General features: G+C 36.2%; 1 non-coding gene across 1 annotated transcript; it reads right to left on the bottom strand.

Annotated features, from left to right (window-relative positions):
• Nucleotides 1-20,169: 20,169 nt before the first annotated feature.
• On the bottom strand, nucleotides 20,170-20,277 carry LOC118344626. The gene has a single exon (XR_004798406.1). It is a non-coding gene; the product is annotated as a small nucleolar RNA R71 (small nucleolar RNA).
• Between the last annotated feature and the right edge of the window lie 771 nt (nucleotides 20,278-21,048).

Here is a 21,048-nt window from a genome sequence, read left to right as displayed (position 1 = left end):
CTGCCCTGAAATATCACTGGCTAGTCACATCAGCTCAATGGACAATTTCCTGGACCAGCAAATCAAGGATTTGGTTGAAGCCAGAATGAAAGCCTCTTGGAAAAGGAGGGCGCGTGATAAGGCCTTCTCCATGACTGAACTAGGTCACTCGGATGAGTCAAACCATTGTAATGCGAAAAGGAAGCTGAAAACATGCTGCAAGACAGACGGTAATGAAAGTAATAAAAAGAAACAGTAGATCAATGAATCCAGTTATGTGGTGGATGAAAAACTTAAGGTGGTGGCTGCTAGGCAGCACCACCATCATCAATGATATGCATAAGTTGGAAATGCCGAGGGCTTGGGAACCCTTGGATAGTTCGTGAACTTCACAGGATTGTGAAGTCAAAGAGCCCATCTCTCATTCTTGTTGGAAACAAAATGTGGGAGAGAAAGAGTGGATAAAGTAAGATTTAAGCTGGGTTATGAGTGTAGCTTCGTGGGGGATAGCAAAGGACTCAGTGGAGGGGTGGATTTTTTATGGAGATCTTAAGTTAATGCCTCACTGGACACATTCTCTCAAAATCATATTTCCCTTAAAATCCAGGAAAATGTGGGTAACAAGAATTGGTTGATAACTGGATTTTACGTTTCTCCTTATATTGGTAAAAGGAAAGACAGTTGGAGGCTACTGAGAGCATTAACCCCATCACCCCCCATGGCGTGGCTATGTGTGGGGGATTTTAATGAAATCATGCATGCCAAGGAAAAATGGGGTGCTGCAATCAGACCTATCCCTCAGATGGAGGATTTCTATGAAGCTGTGGAAGAATGTGGCTTAAGTGATCTTGGGTATAAGGGTGATATGTTTACATGGCGTAACAATAGGGAATGAGCTCAATTCACTAAAGAGAGGCTAGTTAGAGCCTTGGGGAATGCTAATTGGTTTGATTACTGGAAATACTTCTCTATTGAAGTGGAGCCTGTCCACTCATCTGACAATAAACCTTTACTGGTGTTTTGGAGTACTAAGAGCATCCTGATCCCTAAGAGGGTTGAGCTTTCAGGTATGAAGTTAAATGGGCCTCTAGAGAGGAGTGTCAAAGGGTGATTGAGGAGGCTTGGAGGAGACTCCAACTGATTACTAGTAAGATGGACAGGATAGTGGACTCACTTGTTAATTGTAAGGAAGGGCTAATCGAATGGAGCAGAGGGGCCTATGGGAACTCAAAAAGGATTCTTAATTGCAAGCTCAAAATCTTAAGATTACTCCAAAACTCGAACACAGGGAACCTAGGAAAGGAGATCAAAAGAATACAAGGGGAAATTGATCTACTATTGGAAGAAGAAGATGTTTCCTGGAAACAAAGAGCAAAACAGAAGTGGCTAAAGGAAGGCGACAGGAATTCAAAATTTTTCCACCTTTGTGCTAGCCAAAGAAGGAAAACAAACTTTATTCAGTGCATTAAAGATGAATAAGGAGTTGGAGCAAGCACTCAACAGGATATTGTCGACCTGTTCTAGTCTTTTTTCAAAGGGTTGTTCTCCACATCCCACCCTGAAAGAATAGAGGAATGTTTGGGCAGTGTGGAAGCCAGGATCAATAGTGACATGAGCTCTCATTTATCAAAAGAGTTCACTGAACAAGAAGTAGAGGAGGCTATATTCCAAATGAACCCCCTCACCTCACCAGGACCTGATGGATTCCCTCTTGCCTTATATCACCAACATAGGAGCTCTATCAAAAGGGAGGTATGTGATGCTGCTCTTTCTGCTCTCAACTCAGGAGGAAGTTAACAGTAATTAAATGAGACCTTTATAGTTTCAATCCCCAAAATAAAAGAGCCTAAGAAGGTCACTGACTTTAGGCCCATAAGTTTGTGCAATGTCCTCTATAAGCTTATTTCGAAATCCATTGCCAACAAACATAAGAAAGTGTTGCCTGAGATCATTTCACCCACTCAATCAGCCTTTGTTCCTAATAGATTAATCTCAGACAATATAATTGTGGCTTTTGAGGCCCTCCACTCAATGAACATCAAGTTAAGAGGGAAAATAGGCCACATGGCTTTAAAGCTTGACATGAGTAAAGCTTATGATCGTATCGAATGGTCATTCCTCCATGCTGTTTTGACAAAAATGGAGTCTCCAGAAAAATGGACTCGGCTTATCATGTTGTGTGGAATCTGTATCCTACTCTATTATGGTCAATGGTACTCCTCAGCAGGTGTTTAAGCCATCGAGAGGGATTAGACAGGGGGACCCTTTGTCCCCATATCTATTCATCATTTGTGTTGAGGTGCTTAGTAACATGCTGAATCAAGCTGAGGCCAGAGGAGACTTAGTTGGCATCCCAATTGCAAGGGGTCAACTTCACATAAACCACCTATTCTTTGCTGATGACAGCTTGCTATTCTGCAAGGCCAATGTGTTGCAATGGTGCAAACTTATTGATATCCTATCCTTGTATGAGTAGGCATCTGGCCATAGGCTAAACAAAGATAAAACCTCTATACATTTTAGCAGAAATACTCTTCAGCTGGTTCAAACTATGATTTTACAGATTGTGGGTGTGAGATCTTGCTCTTCATATGAGCAGTACCTTGGACTCCCATCTATGGTGGGGAGAGCAAAAACAAATTCCTTTAGAAGCATCCTTGACAAAATGAGAAAAAGAATTTGTAACTTTAAGGTTAAAACCCTCTCCCAAGCAGGTAAAGAGATATTGCTAATGGCTGTAGTCCAAGCTCTCCCTACTTATTGTATGGGAGTTTTCAAACTGCCTGGCTCCCTTATCAAAAGAATGAACTCCTTAATGCACAACTTCTGGTGGGGTCAGCAAGACAAGGAAAGGAAAGTACACTGGATCTCATGGTCCTCTATGTGGAAACCAAAGTTAGAAAGAGGTTTGGGTTTCAGAGAAATAGAAAGTTTTAACCTTGGAATGCTGGCAAAACAGGGATGGCGCCTCCTTCAGCAACCCAACTCCCTGGCTTCTAAGATGCTAAAAGAAAAATATTTCCCCCACTCCTCTTTCTTGGAAGCTAAAATGGGGGCTAGACCCTCATTCATATGGAGGAGTATCTTGGCTTCTCAACCGCTTGTGAAAAGGGGTTCAATGTGGAGGGTGGGAAATGGCAGGAGCATCAAGATTTGGGAAGACAAGTGGATCCCCCAGACCAGCTCCAGCAAAGTGGTCAGTGATAGACAAGAAAGGGACTCTCAAGCTAGAGTGAGCAGCTTGATTGATAGAAACACGAAGGGTTGGATTCAGGGGCAATTGGAAGCTTTGTTTGAGGTGGATGAAGCTAAGATGATTGCTCAGATTCCCATTAGCTACTCAAGTCTGCCAGACAAACTAATATGGAGAAATACCCCGTCTGGCCAGTTTTCTATTCAAAGAGCTTATCACCTTAACAAGGAAATGACTTCCCAATTCTAGGCCCAAACTTCCAGTAGAGATAAAGCTGAGGATGAATGGAAGGTTTTATGGGAACTAAATGTGACACCTGCCATAAAAAACTTTTTATGGAAGGCATGTAGAAATGGACTCCCAACAAGAAGAAACCTGTACAAGAAAAGAGTAATTGAAGACCCCCTTTGCCCCATATATTTGAGAGAGGAGGAATCTGTCTTTCACATGCTTTGGAGCTGCTGTGTAGCTCAGGATGTGTGGGGGCAATGCTCAAAGTGTATCCAAAAGAAATATTTTCCTCCCATGTCTTTCAGAGATTTATGGAAACAGTTTTGTCAAGCAGCTGAAATGGTGGTTCTTGAAGAGTTTGCTATTGTGTCAAGGCTCTTATGGCTGAGGAGAAACATATTTATTTTCCAAAAAGAGTTCCTACATCCAATAGTGATTTGCAAACAGGCTGTAGAAGCTTTGGATGGATTGTCTGCTTCCAAGGTACCGAGAGATCAGCTACAAAAGGAGGCTTACTGGTCTCCTCCCCAACCAAGATAGTTTTCAAAATGAATTCGGATGCTGCTATTGATAAAACAAACTGCATAGTGGGATTAGGGGTCATAGTTAGGGACATTAGAGGTCAGATGGTAGCTGCATTAAGGAAATCTATATCTCTATATCCTGATCTTGTGTTAGCTGAAGCTTATGGGGCATTGGAGGCTGCAAAGTTTAGTCTTCAGCTTGGCCTGACCTAGGTCATTTTGGAGGGGGAATTCTCAGCAAGTGGTAAATACTTTAGAGTCAAAATCCAAAGATGAATCTGCCATGTCCATGGTGTCTCAGGATACTCTCTTATTCCTCCAACAGTATGTCATATCGTCTGTTAAGCATGTAAGGCGTGAAGCCAATAAAGTGGCTCATGCTCTAGCCAAAAAGGCACTACTATCGACTGAATGTGTAGTAGACATTGAGGAAATCCCCTCATGTATCTCTGTTCTTATCATTAATGAATGAATTCGAGCTGCATGCTCCTTTGAAAAATATATATATATATATATAGTGATGCTTAGTATAGTACTTAGTATATTATTTGTAATATACGTATACTATTCTATACTTATATAGAATACTTAGTATATTACTTAGTATATCTTATAAATATACTATTCTATACTTATGTAGAATGCTTAGTATATTAGTATTATAATAGTACGAATATACTAAGTACTATAATTATTATTTTTTATTATTAGTATTATAATAGCTAAGTATAATAATACTAATATTAGTTCAAACAAAATAAAGTGTCGTTCAAACAAATTTATCTCATAGAATATATTTGGAGGGAAACTTCGCGCAAAATATTCAGAAGATTCACTTATTTGAACATGAAGTACCCCATTTGAACGCACTGATGAAATTTGGTTACAAAAATACCCTCGGGTCTTCTCTCTATTTGAAGAATATGCCGATGAATATTCTTATTTGTTCGTTCGAACTACTATCTTACCCATTTAAAAGTTAAAAGTTGAATTAAATCGTGATAGAATTTGGTGGCTTTTTGAAATTTTCGTGTTCAAACGCGTAAATTACCCATTCGAACGAGACTTCACATTTTCAAATACCCCTTTACCTTCAGTTCATTTTCACACACGAAGGGGAATTTGGAGGCAGAACAGACAGAGCAGCCAAAAGGTAGTGATTTTGTGTGAGTGAGAGGGTGTTGTGGAGAGAGGGGAATAGTTCTAGTGAGAGAGAAGAGATTCTTGAGAAAGAGGAGAGGTTTAGAAAAGGTAGGCATTATTCTTTTTCCATTTGTTTTGTATTTCGAGTTTAGATATTTTGGTTTATTGAATTTGATTTAGGGTTTTTTGATAATATGTTTTATGCATATGTAAGTATTGTGGATTCATATTTGTTATATTGTGGATTCATATTTGTTATTGGGTTGCAAAAATTTGAGGTAAGATTTCTGATTTTTAGTGATTTGATAATTTATAGTTTTTAATTAATTACGTTTAGAATTGGTATATTTGTGTTTGGATGTAGGAATATGAAAATATATTTGTATTTGTGCAATCCCATGTGAAATGTATGTGAAATATGCATCTTATGAGATTGTGTTTTCATAAATTGTGTTTTCTAGTTCAGTATTTTGTCTCTGTTTCGTGTCTGGAATCTGGGTTGGTCCCGTTCGAACATTATAATTTATGTTCGAACACATTATCCTATTCGAATAGACTAATAAATGTTCGAACGGTTGTACTGCTGTGGGTAAAACTAATATATAAAAATAATACTTAAAAGATAATTAATTTAAAAACTTTAATGTATAATATAAATTTAATGAAAGTAAATTATATTTAATACCTAATAAATAAGAAGCATTAAAATGATTTGTACTTAAATTAACAATAATACTTAAAAGATAATTAATTAAAAATCTATAATTTATAATAAAAATCTTAGTGAAATTAAATTATAATTAATACTTAAAATATAATAAAATTAAGAATTATTAATACTTAAATTAAAATTAATACTTATGAAATATTTAATTAAGAATATTTTGCTTTTAAATTAAAATTAATACTTAAAATATAATGCACATAAGAATTATTAATGCTTATAAAATAATAATAATAATATTGGTGATTTGTAATGTGATTTTGCAATGTATTTGTGATTTGGAATGTGATTTGATTTCAAATTTAATAATTGTAGGAGTTGGTTTACTAGTTAGTTGCTGGATTTATGAGTTACTTTTATACGTAATTGAACCTTAAACCCGTTCGAGAGTTGTGGCCAAATATTCTCTTAAACAATGTTTAGGTACAACTCTTGAATTGTCCAAAGTGGACAGTTTGAGATTCTTTTGGACAATTTGAGATTCTATCATCTATATGACATATATATTCAGTTTAAATTCTTGTGTTAGTCAATTAAAATTTTGGTTTAGTGTTTCCTTACAATCTTCGGGTATGTGGTCGGTAAGTTTCTCGGCCCATGAATAGGGTCGACGACTTATCGTGACTAGTATACTTAGAGAATTGTAGGGAAATGCTGCTAAAAGTTTTACTAACATTAGAGTTTTGGACTGAGTATATATGCGATATTGATAATAGTCTATCGAATTGGAAAGGACCAACTACCTTATAAAATATAAGGTAAACAAGTATGAATATGCTCTTGATAGCGTTTATCCCATGAATTGGATTTTTTTGATAGATAGCCGAAGAGTAACGAAAATACAATGGATAAGAGTTGGGAGATAGACTTGGGTGAGAATATAAGGAGTATGCACAAGGGGTGAAGTTTTTTAGGGAGCTTGCTCGCATGAGTGTTGAAAGTCGAGGATTTATAAGATGTCCGTGTAAGAAGTGCAAAAATCTTAGTTCTTATAATTTGGTGGTAGTGGAGGATCATTTATTTGTAAATGGAATCGATCCTAAATACCCACCTTGGGTCTTACATGGTAAACCATTTTCTAAAGGAGTTAGATTTAGCAGTCAGTCCAATCAAATGGAGGAAGGTAATGACATCGATATGGCTGACATAAATGTGGATGCTTCTAATGACAGTGATAATGTTGGAGAGGATATGACTGAGATGTTAGGCGATCTGGGTGTAGGAATATTTGGGACAAGGGATAGAGAAGAAACATCTACCCAATCATTTGAGGGAAATAGAAACTTTGGAAGACTGTGGGAGGATGCACAACAAGAGTTGTACGAGGGGTGCCCCCGACATTGCAAGTTGTCTTTCATGGTGAGGTCGCTCCATATTAAGTTTATTTGTCATATTTCTGTCAAGGCCGTCGACATGTTGTTAGAATTATTTAAAGAGGCTCTCCCTCTGGATAACATAGTACCTCATAATTTAAAGAGGCTTTCATGGTGAGGGCTAGGATTTGATTATAATATCATCCACGCTTGTAAAAATGATTTTGTTCTCTTTTGGCAGCAATATACCAAATTTCATTTATGTCCAGTGTGTCATGAGTCAAGATGGACATCTGATAAACGTAATGTACCCTAAAAAGTGTTAATACATTTTTTGTTAATTCCTCGATTTCAAAGATTGTTTACATTCTCGTTGACTATGAAAGACATGTCTTGGCATCACACAGAAAGAGTCTAAAATGAAAATTTCGTCCCGCATCCTATAGATTCCTTACAATGGAAAAAATTTGACGTCTAGTATCTATGGTTTGCCAAAGAACCTCACAATGTACGTGTTGGTTTAGCAATGAATGGTTTTAATCCACGTATCAACATGAGCACTTCTCATAGTACTTGGCTTGTCATATTAATGAGCTATAACTTGCTACCTTGAAAGTATATGAAGTATCCATATTTTATGATAATGTTAGTGATACTAGGGCCAAGGTCACTAGGGAACGAATTAGATGTATATCTGCAACCATTGATTGTAGAGTTGAAAGAGTTGTGGGATCAGGGTGTCAGTACATATGATGCGGCCCTGTCACAGGAGTTCAAGATGCACGCTGCAGTGATGTGGATAATAAATGATTTCCCAATATATAGAAACTTGTTTGTGTGGAGGACAAAGGGTAAAATGACTCGTCCTGTTTGCAATAAAGATACATAGTCTCAGTGGTTGACAAATGTAGGTAATTATATTTCATGGGACACTATTGATATTTACCACATGATGATAGATGACGTTCAAATAGAGCAATATTTGATGGGAGGGTTAGGGGATGTTTCAGAAAAATAGATTTGGGAAAGATGTAAGAGTTCGAAAGAGAAAACGACTAGCAGCGGAGTTAAATTGGACAAAAAAAAAATAGTGTTTTTTTTGAGTTTTCATAGTGCTCTACCTTGACCCTGCGCCACAATTTAGATGTTATGCACATTGAGAAAAATATATGTGAGAGTATATTGGGCACTCTGATGTCAATAAAAGGAAGACAAAAGATACAACTAATTCTCGTAAAGATTTAAAGGTGTTGGGGATAAGACTGGAGTTGTATTTGCAAGATAATCTGTCGTCAGCCTATATGACCATTGGATGGTATACACTTTCAAATGATGAGAGAAATAAATTCTGTGATTGGTTCATAACAATCAAATTACCTGATGGCTATGCTTCAAACATATCAAGATGTGTTTGAACATATGATTGGAAGATAACTGGTCTTAAAAGTCACTACTGTCATGTATTTTTGAAGTGTTTATTGCCGGTTGGTGTGCGTGGAAAGCTTACTCAAGATATTCGTACAACTCTCATAGAATTGAGGGAATTTTTCAGGGACATTTGTAGTAGAACGTTGAAAGTTGATGCATTGTTAAAAATGGAAACTAACATTGCAATGATATTGTGCAAATTAGAGAGTTTGTACCCGCCTTCATTCTTTGATGTACTGGTTCATTAGGCTGTGCACCTACCTCATGAGGCTTTAGTCCTGGCCCGGTTCTGTATAAATGAATGTATCCTATTGAATGGTTTTTGAGAAAACTTAAGTGATATGTGGGGAATAAAACTCATCCGGAAGGTTTGATTGCATAGTCATACATAGATAAAGAGTGGCATACCTTTTGTTCAATGTATTTCCGTGGAGTTGATATTAGATTTACGAGACCGGATCGAAATTATGAAGGTGGACAAATGGGAGTCTCATCGGCATTTTCCGTGTTTTCCCAAATAGTACGTCCCATAGGTGCACAAGGGGGCTATGCCTATGTGGGTAAGTGTGTGAAAGAGCTTGATGGTATGTCTTGAATAACTGCACAGAGATTGATCACTGCTTAAGGTTAGTGACGATTCTCTAAATCAATATTATCTTTAAGTTTATGTATAATAATATAGTATAACTTGATATAAATTAATAGTTCACATGAACATGCGCAACAAACATATACAACTACATCGCACAAATGGTGAAACTAAAGTAAAAAAGACGTAAAAAGAGGAATTCGTCTCGTAGTTTGAACATATGGTATTACTGTAAAGCTCCATCTTATAATATGAACTTCATACCACTAAACTCCACTTTTTTTCTATCTAACATTGATATAACTATAATAATATTTATTAATATAGGTTGTATTGAAATATGATGAAAATTCAGAAGAAATCTCACCAGAACTGTATACTCTGGTATGTGGTCCATCTAGGTAGGCCATGAATACTCAGGACGTTTGGTGTGCGGATATAGATTTTACATAACTGATAGAGAACGATATAAGAAAACTCAAAATTGTGGGGTTATAGTCGAAGGGAATTGTGGGGATGATAACATTGACTTCTACGGAATTGATGAAGATATCATAGCATTAAAGTATGTGGGGGGATATATGTTCTGGTTGTTTAAATGTAATTGGTGGGATGGTGGGATGTCTCAAATCCTAGGTTCGGCATGCGTAACGATGAATATTTTGTGAGTGTCAATACATCTTGCACATGGTATGAGGATGATCATTTCGTTCTCGCTTGCCAAGCGAATCAAGTTTTTTATTTAGATGATCAGGAGTATAGGAGCCCATGGCGAGTAGTGGAGAAGTTTGCACCAATCAATATATATGATTACATTCCAGAGGCAGATGAACCACATGAAGAAGTTGATAGTCCAGCAAATGAAGAAGCATATCAAGAAAACGAATTAGGCATCGATCTATTTGTTGATCTAAGCCAATATGGCATGGTCCCATTACGTAGAGAAGATGTTCAACCCGAAGTAATTGAGGGTGAAATGTTGGAAGAAGATGAATCAACTGAAGTGTCTAGTGAGGATGCAGGTGACTGGTCTAGCAAAAATGATAGTGAATGAATTTCGAGCATATATTTGTGTAAGTATCATTCTTATCAATATCCATAACATTTGTTCAAATAATAATTTATTATAATTTCAAACCGATATGCCTCCCAAACGCAAAGCAATACATGTGCCATCTCCATCCATTACCGACTCCCCGTGTGGTTCACCTAACATCAATAGTGGGCAAACATCACCAGATCCAAAATAAGGTATTTTATCAAATTAAAGACCACATTTAATGCTCAATTCAAGTAATATTTATCTATAAAATAAAGTAATTTCATTAAAATATTTGTTTTAATTACTGTATATATAGCTATTGTAAGCCAATGCCGAGGTTGAGGCACTGCAAGGGGTGTATGCATAGAGAAAGTAAGGAAAGAGGGTAAAATTAAAATTGATATTCTAGATGATCACACTGGTGGCTCCGAAGATTGGGCAATGTGGATTACTTCTTATGTTGGTACGCTTACTTGCACGTATGAACTGGTGGCTACTTCCTCTTGAGCTAAAGTTCCCCAAGATGTGAAAGACCACATCAAAATTTGTTACTTGGTAATAAGCTACATCCCTAGAAACTAAGTATAACATGTTAATTTAAAGTTACTTTGTATTTATACTAATTGTTTATAATTTTTGAAAAAACGAGTTTGAACTTAATTTTTGCTGACGAGAGGATCAACTAATGGTTGAGGAATTGATATCAAAAGGTCAATGCTATGCACATTATCAGAAGGTCAGTACTAAAACAAAGGCGTGAAAAAAAATCCATTCCAAGCAATGCCACCATTCGAATGTGAGAATGTTTGTGATATAATTGAAGATCCTGCTTATTAGATAATTTTGCTGCTATCATTTTTTAATAGTATGTGATAGATGTATTTAATATATAGACATAATATTTTTTTTTTACCATCGGAGTGCTGTGCACAAAGTAAATAGATCAAATTTAACGATACATCATCATGCGGGTTTTTGATCTTTTCATCGTTTGTCTAAAAAAATGGTAAGTTATTCTAGTCTCTGTTAAATATTAACGTATAATACATTTTTCAGATTTAAGTTCTAATATAAATTTTCTATTTGTAGGAAGAAGAAAGTCCTGCTAACTATGATGTGCCCCAATTGTATGCTAAAGCACATAAAAATCGTGATGGTATTTGTACCAGCCAAGAAGCAGAAACAAATTATGTAAATTTAAATTTTTTTAATTCCATTGTCTAATAATATTTGGGTCACAAATACTAACTTTAATATTTTTTATTTTTGTAGGACAAGATGATTTCCTTTAAGGAGACAGCTGCGGATCCATTTGATGAATCATCTGTCAATGATACTCAGATCCTTTCTCTAGTTCTTGGATCGTGTTCTGGATATTTGAGGGGCTTAAGATGTTACGTGAAGCCATCCTCAACATCATCATTATCTTTTCAAGCCAGATCGAATGACGACAAGACTAAGGAATTGAAGGAAGCAACACATGAGGTAGAATTATTGAGATCCAAGGAAAAAAAATTACTGACTCGATTAGATCAAGTAGTGCATTTTGAGGCGAGATTAGAAGAGAACATGTAGAAGAGACTGGGGATAGAGGTACAAATAGTGTTTGAACAGTTACAGTCAATGATGTCCCAAAACTCTATGTCACCACCACAATCTTAAAATTTATTTTTTCTTTAATTGTCTTTCTATTATGATGTTCCAAAATATTTGAACAATTGTGTTGTTGGAATTACAATTTGTTGGGATAGAGGTACAAATAGTGTTCGAATGGTAAATAACCAATTTGAATGGTAAATTGCCATTTATATATCCATTCAAACAAAAACAGACCCATTTGAATGACAACTGAAAAATACAGTTCGTACGGACGTGTGAACAATAAAATATTTCTTTGAACAACATTAATATGCAAAATCTAGTTCGAACGGACATAATTTCTAAAAATAAAATGTTTGTTTGAATGGACAGAATTTATGTTCGAACACAAGTCATTTGAAAAATTTATTAGTTCGAACACATAAAATTTGTTTGAACACTCTATCCGTTTGAACATGATCAAATATGGCTATCAGTTCAAATCAAAATTTCTTATTGTTTGAATGGACGTGTCGGTTCAAACTGAAAGGATTACATTCAAATGGTTTTTTGAGACAAAATTGGTTCATCTATAAAAAAAGCCCGTTCGAACAGTTTCAACTGATACTGTCCAATTTCATCCCTAAAAATAATTTTTTGAGACGAAAATATTATTCTCCAAAAACTTTTTGTGGTGCCCCCAATGCCCCTTATAAAAATACACGGGGATCGAGACACCAGGATGGTGACAACACGGTCACACATCTCAACGAAATGCCAGTGTGTGTGCATGCAACAGTGTACAAATAAAAACGCAGCGGGTAATCAAGTCTACTAAGTACCAGAATTTAAATACAAACTAAAGACCAGTAGAGGTTTAAAAGCAGTTATACAGCCTTCCAAAAATAAAGTTAACACATGTCCCGAAAATACAAAAGGGTAAAATAAAATAACAATAACCAGTGATCCCAGATCACTCCTCGGGCGGAGCCGTCTCCTCAGGCTCGCCCTCCTCCTCCTCATCTGCATCAAAATCTGCGTTACTACAGAATGGTACCGCAGGTAAGTATAACCCAAATAATTCTCAGGAATAAAATGCATTTGATGCAACCAACATGCATGCATATGATAAAAATATGCATTTATCTCAAAACATCATTTTCCCCGAAAATGACAATTTTCCAACACACGCCAAAATCCCATTGGCCCAAATAACCATAAAACATTTTCCCAGAAAATGATTTACACAAAAATCCAACGCACACTATTTTCCCAGAAAATAGCCAATTAATCCGTTATTAACCTATGCACCATGGCCTCCCCTAGGGACCATCCGCACGTCCTGGCTTCGTAGCTATGCTCGGTTCCGCGCCCAGCGCATACGTAGCCAAGCACCCACTACGCAACGAGCGATGCCCAGTTCCGCGCCCAGCGCGTACGTAGCCAAGCATCCTCTAGTCCCCGCCAGCAGAAGGACCACGGAGTCGGCACGAATCTCTCGTCCGATCCCATTGTCGCCCAGCGACAATCCAGGGGACGTTACTCAGTTTATTCCGCTCCCGAGTAACCAAAGGAGCTCCACCGAGATAATGCCCCATCTCGGCTTGGGGTCGTAATACACACGCACCCAAAAATATTCTCACATAAAATCATAACTTTCCAAATGACACATGAGCATGAATGCAATATACGAAAACCCAATTTTCTTTACAAACATGATCATGCATGAAATAATGAAATGTACATGTACCAACACTAGTCCACAACCATCAATAACAAACCAATCAAATCCAACCAAACAACTCCAATCACCAATCCATCTGACTCCCGAACTCCTCGGACTCAGTCCGGCAAAACCAAACAGTAGATTAAATACAGTGAAAAGCGTTAGTGCAAAAATACATTAAATTCACAAGAATTCTTTGGAGAAATACTTACAGTGCAATATAACAATTTCCGAAGGATCACGAAGCTGCCAGTGGTGACGTCTGAGCAACACCACAGTGTAAAATACACTGTGGCCGTGGGTCACAAATACCAACTTTTCAATGGAGACAAACGAAGACTCAAAAATGGTAGGGTAGGGCCTAGAGAGGTCGGTGAAGCCAATGGTGGTGGCGGTTTGCCGTGGGTGGCGGCGCAAGGGGTGGTTTTAGGCCAAAAATGTCGAAATCGGAGATGGGCTTGGTTGTGCTTCACCGGTGACGGATCGGAGCCGGGGTTGGGTCCATTGGGTTGCCAAGAGGTCGGGGATGAAGTGGTGTGAAGATGATGGCCATTGGTGGCGCGACGGCGGTGCTGGAGCGAATGGTGGCCGCGGCCTTGAAGGGTTGGTGGTGGTTAACGGTGGTGCGGATGGAGGTAAGGTTGGTGGGGTGAGGTCCCCGGCGGCAGGGGAACACAATGGGGTGGGCGGTGAAGGCCACCGCCGGCTCACGGCGGCGCTGGCGTTGAAGTCGACGGATGCACGGGGAGAGAGAGGGAAGGGGCTGGGCTTCGCGCGCGGGAGAAGGAAACCGAAGGAGAAATAAGGGGATAAAGAAAAGAAAGAGAAAAGAAAAGGAGGAAAAGAAAAATAGAGGGAAAAGAATTGAGATCTAATCCTCATAACTTGGGTAACAAAAATGATCCAACGGAAACGATTTTAAAACCATAAGTTCAATAAAATAATTCAAACGCAATGGTAAAGTCAAATTGAAATAATTAAATCCCACAGTAATTAATTTAAATATTAAAAGCAATTTAAATGCATAACAATAAATAAATATTAAGAATGCATATAGAAATAATTTTCACCAAATTAAAATCATAGAAATAAACTCACTAAAAATCCAACTAATTTTAAAATAAGAGAATAAATTTTTGAATAAATAAAAATAATCATTCAGTAAAAATACACTAAAATACGGGGTGTTACACTTTTTAAGACAGGGTTTTCGAGACAAAATAGAGATGAAAAAATTTCATCTCCAAAAACATTTTGGGACCGAAATTTGGTTTTTTGAGACAAAATGATTTGTCTCAAAAAATCCAATCTCTTGTAGTGCTGTCATATGCATAATTATTTTTCTGTATTTAATATAAAAAAAATCATAATTTTAATTGCTAAAATAATTAAGCAGGAGAATGTTGGTGCATTTTGATATTAAAACAGGTAAATGGACGACTGATGATCAACGTCATATATACAAGATATATGTACATGATGATAACAATTTGGCTGATTAAATGAGAGAAATAATTAGCATTCAGTCTTATACGCATAATCTTCTCGTTAAGGATAATATCTTTTTTTGGTTGTAACTGATGATGCCATTAAGTTTACGTATAGACAGATCTCATGCAAGAATATATGTCTATGCACATCATGCATGTACAAAAGTGGGAGATAAATAGATCGTATGGATATAAGAAGTAGTACATGAGGGTCATACAATATTTATTTTATATTTAATATATTACCTAAAAATCCCACGCATGCAACAATATTCTATGTACTGCATGTAGACAGATCGGTCGCTCGCGACTACAGAGGCGTCTGTCTCTAAGATCGCCCATTGTGTAGGTATCCTCAACAATAAGGTTGATACCCTGACTGAGGAGGTACGGAGTTCAAATTTCGCGAACGATACTATCATCTGAATGTTGTTTAAGAAATTCGATTATATTTTGTATTTTACTTTTATTATTTGTAAAGAAAAATATTATTTAATATTTCTATGTTTTTTACTATTCAATTCTCAATCTTATTTAATGTTATATTTTCCATTTTTAATTCTAAATCACTGCACTTCAAATATATATAAATATATCTAGGATCTTCCACTTTCACTTGAGACTGTAAATTCAAAAGATTTTCTGCCGTCCTGGTGAATGACAACTAGCTAGCTAGCACACAAGGTGCCCTTTTCTAAACACAAGTCGCCAAACCGTTGAGAGTTTATAAGCAGCCAATCAATATATATTTTAGCTTCCGGCCACATGAATTAAATCATGACAAACATCTGATATTGTCGATAGAATTGTTAAATTATATACTAATTTTGAACTCATGTTGATAATCGTTGCAACTAGCTAGCAAGGATAACGTGATAAAAAAATCATGAAGGTTCGACTCATGCAGATATACAGGCCGATCGAGTACGTACGTTGGAACCAATTCGCTCATGCATCCAGCTAGCTAATAACCAAGATATGGAAAAAGCTACTATATATGCCCACCAAACTTGACCCATCTATTTGACTGCTTGGTAAAAAATAAATTTAAAATTTTTTTTAACTTAATGATTAAGGAAATAATTTTAAGAATATTGGTGTATTTTTTTTTTAATTTTTTTAAACTATTTAAGTATATTAAAAAAAATGTAAGTAAAAAAATAAAAATTATAAATTATAAAAGTAACTAGCGGTATGAATGAGCGGTACTACTCAGCGGCAGAGTAGCACTGCTCCCAAGATATATATACCATCATCTGATTAAAAATCAAGCATATGATTATAACTATAACCAACAACCCTAATACAGAGTAATATTAGGAATAGCAGTACTACAACATCAGAGCCTGAGCATGTAACTTATATATATATATATATATATATATATGTATGTATGTATATATGTAGATATGTATATATTGTGCATATAACTTGTAATGCATCCGACAAATATTTAAATACTACTACAGATGTTTACCCAGTACTTCTATTAATTCACACCACCATTGCTACCGCCACCACCAGAGTTGTTAAAATCCTCCCTAGGGATGTGATGATGGTTGTTCACACTCCTTACAGCAATACCATACCTAACATCTCCTTTTTCATTTTCTTCACTCAGATTTCTATCTTCGGCCTTATTCATGATCATTTTGGCCATTAAAACCTTCCTGTCGGCAGCCAAGCAAGTGATGATAATCATCATAAGGAAAAGGGCAACTGCTACAAACCTCGTTATTCTTGAGCTTGGTCTTTGCTTTCCCTGTTTCTCAAGAAAAAATAAAATCAGGTCAAAAGGAATTAATTAATTAATTAAACCCCACATGCAAAAACTCGAATTCGTGCAAGGGATCATCAGAGAACTAGCTAGCTAGCAAGCATATATAATTTCACAATTATTTTGGTATAACAAAGTGACAAAAAATGAAAAAGAAGAAGGGTTTAATTTTACCATCATATCTATACCATTTGGGAACCGAGTGATACTTCGAAACCTTCTTAATTACAACAGCAGGAGAGAAAAATGGTGCACAAGTTCACGAGGAAGGAAGGAGAGATTTAAGCAATGTTTGCACGCAGTAGGAATATTAATAGGGCTATGTGACTGACAGTATCAGATCTATATAAATTTAATGATGGGCTCTCCACCAAAGGAGGCAGCGTTAAGTGGGATGCATATAATATACCATTCATTAATATTGTTTTAAGAAAAAATCATGAAGTTGGTCCTTAGTGGCATCATAAACAGGAATTCCACCTTAGCTAAATTAATTAGCTGGTAATAATTAGCTAGTAGTAGTTAAAACCAACAGAAATAAATCAAGTACGTACTACAGTGACGTTCCAGCATAGTAATAAATGTTTAAATTTTCTGCAAAATTTACTTTACAAGTAGCTTAGTACTATTTATATGTGAGATATATAGATAAAATAATTCTGTTGGATTTAATGGTTTCGTGGGTTCTGAATAATTTTTTTCTTAGCACTAATCTGAAACCAATAACTGCTTCTACGACTCTTAGCTAGCTAGCTAGTCGACCACTTGTAGCTGCATTATATCCAAATTGACGAAGAAATAATATATGTGAGAACCTAATGCAAGTGGCAAGTGATGGCAAGGGACAGCAACGATTCTCTTAGTTTCTTAATTCTTACCTCTTGATGAGAAGACTTCCATCTCCATTGCTGTTTTTGCTTTCATGCCAATATCAAGAAACAGCAAGAACAAACCCCAAATGATGACTTATTTATTTTCCCACTTAAAAGAGCCTCAAATTCTTTGTATCATCTTATGTTCTTTTTGACAATGTTAATGTATCAAATTGACCTCCAATCGCTTGCTGATTATATAGGCCGGCATCGCTGCAAGTCAGAAATAAAGTCTTGTATCCTAAAATAATAGTAGTGCTCAACTGTTAATAGAAAGCAATTAATATCCACCATACTATTTGCGTCGACATATATATATATATATATAGATTATATATATATATATATATCTCATGGAAGCTGCAACTGTTAATGGAATGATTATTGCAGACACCCAAGTTTCGCGATAAGCTTTCCAGGTTGCATCTTGATAAAAGGGAAATAACGCTATTTTAAGTACTCTTATTACAGTTGATTAAATAAATTTTATTTGCAAAAAGAGTATTTAATAAACAATGCATGACAGTTGGGCTAGTTGACATGTGTAAAGACTGATTACACAATAAAAATAGACTTGGGCTCCGTTTTTAATTCTCATTGAGTGTATTATAGGTTGGGGCCCACATTTGCAATAAGGCTTACTTTATTCATAACATAGCAAAGCTAGATTGAGGCCCTCGTTTGCATAAGGTTTACTTTATTCATAACTCATTCACATCAAAATTGAGGCCCACGTCTGCTAATAGGAGAAGAATGAAAGAATCTAAAGTGTTACGAAAAGTAGAAGAAAAAAAACAAAAGAAAGAAAGGAAAAAGAAAACGGTTACGAGAGCAACGAAGAAGGGAAATTCCGTGGCAAAGAGAGAGAAATAGCAATAGGAAATGGGTATAAAGAATGGGAAAATGCCAGAGAGAGGGAGTCAGTTAGCATACAATTTCTTTCACTTATTTTATATTTCAGGAGTTTTCCAAAGTTTCTAGAGTTTTTCATTTTGTTGATATTTGATGTTGATAATGGTAAATTTAGACTAAATCTGTAGCCTCGGTTGTGGTAAAACTTTCCTTTGCTCCTTATGATTGTTGGATTTCTATAGATCTTGATTTACATATTTCACTATATCTGAAATCAAGTTTCTGTGAATGGGTTTCTGTTGGATGCACTTGTTCTTATTCCTGTTCTGCTGTTGATACTAGGCACAACAGAACCTTGAATTAATCGAGGTGTCTCTCTCAGCCAAGTGATAAAGTGAAAATTGGTTGATGATTAGTGATAAATTCTTTTAAAGCCTTGGTACATGATCTCTGAGTTTTTGTTCTTCAAATTGCATTTTGTTAATACCTTGATCGGATTAATAAAAGGAGAGTAGTACCTAGAAATCTTGGTGATATGTGGAGTTAAAAGAAGGTATAAAATCGCAACCCAAGTGTTTGAAAAATTGTTTCCACGAAATCTGTAATTACTTTATTGTCCATTTAACTTTGTTTACATTAGGGTGAAGTTTAAATTTCAGTTGGTTGTCATGAGTCGAATAGTTTATTTTATTCAGATTTGAATTACTCTGGTTTAGTCCATTTCCTTTCCAAAAAGAAATATTCAAAACCAAGGCATTCTAGAAAATCAACCATACATGTCAATAGCAACAGATCCTCCTTTGTGAATATAACGTTTCTTGGTTTGTTTACTCCTTTTCATACAAAATTGTTTCCCACTTGACATATCATCCAAACTAATTTCATATCTGAATCTTTGCATACAATTAATTGGCTGGAACTTCTCTTGTCCCTGTGGAGATGACCTTGGTGCTACCTTGTATTTCAACTAGTTCATTTTTACACTTGGGAGTAATAGTTTGGAAGTAATCAAGTTTTTGGCGCCATTGCCGAGGACAACTGGTGTTTTCAGAAGATTATCTTATTACTAAGTGGGTGTTTGTGGAGCTGTGAATCTCTTCATAGCTTTGGTGATATCTTTTCCTCTCATTTCATTTATTTGTTTTTATTTTACTTCGTCTTTCATTTTATTTTATTTTGCTGAATTTGCATGACTGGTTGGGCTAGAGATAGCACATATAGACTTGCTAGGACTAAATCATCAACCTCATCTTTGGGTTCATCTGTTTCTCATATTTCAGCATTTGAATCATCATTTGACACTCATTGCAATATGGCTGAAAATGATCAAACTGATAGGGAAATGGTAAATCCTAACGGGACACTTAGAGAATATTTGCAGCCTGTTAGGACTAGCCCACCCTCTTGTATCATTCCCTTTGAATGCAAATAATTTTAACTTCAAACCCGAGATGATTCCATTGCTACCACATTTTCATGGCATGGAATTAGAAAACCTTTATTTGCACATCAAAGAGTTTGAAGAAGTTTGCTCAACTTTCATGGATAGAACATGCACTGAAGAAGTCATTAGATTAAAATTGTTCTCATTTTCTCTAAGGGGCAAGGCTAAAACCTGGTTAAACTCCTTAAGGCCAAGGTCTATTGGGACTTGGCAGGAAATGCAAACGGATTTTTTTTAAAAACATTTCCCTATGCATTGAACCAACGCCTTAAAAAGATAAATTATGAATTTTGGTTAAAAGAATGTAGAAACATTTTGTCACTGTTGGGAACGTTTTAAAGACGTATTAAATGCATGTCCTCATCATGGATATAAGAATTGGAGGGTCATAAGTTTTTTTTATGAGGGTCTACAACAAAAAATGAGACAATTTGTGGAAACCATGTGCAATGGTGAATTTTTTAACAAAGAACCCTTGGAGGCATTTGAGTACTTTGACTATTTGTCTGAAAATGCTCAGTCTTGGGATGTTTCTTAAGTATATGACATATATGAAAATAATTTTTTTTTTAAGTGGTGGTAGAAAGTATCATTTGAAAGAATCTAATGATTTACATGTTAAACTTGCATTACTCTCTAAGAAGGTAGAGTCTATGAGCATAAGAAAGTCAATGAGTTGCAAGTCTTACCATCTGCTTTTGAAAAATGTAACATTTGTGACGATCCAGGGCATGTAACTAGTGCATGCCCAATCATTCCTACTTTTTAAGAAGTCTTACTTGACCAATGTAATGCTGTGAATATGATATCTAAAATGTTTTCTGAACCATATTCTAACACCTATAATTCAGGTTGGAGAAACCATCCCAATTTTGGTTGGAGAAATGAGCAGCCAGCTACCCCAGAACCTGCTCCATATGCTTGCTATTCCAACAGCCCCAGGACCTTCACAGTATGTGAATTACACACCTCTAGTGCAAAAGAAGAACCTAGAAGAAACCATACAACAGTTGTCTGTGAGCCTCCAGCAGTTCATGCAAAGTCAAAATACAATAAACAATTAGAATTCACAAGCAATAAATGACATCAGAGGAACACTCACAAGAGCGACCACCTCTTTGAGTGCTCAGGAAAAAGGAAAAT

This window comes from Juglans regia, chromosome 14, assembly GCF_001411555.2.
Source record: "Juglans regia cultivar Chandler chromosome 14, Walnut 2.0, whole genome shotgun sequence".
Classification (NCBI taxonomy): domain Eukaryota; kingdom Viridiplantae; phylum Streptophyta; class Magnoliopsida; order Fagales; family Juglandaceae; genus Juglans; species Juglans regia.
This window is presented reverse-complemented; position numbering and strand designations above follow the sequence as displayed.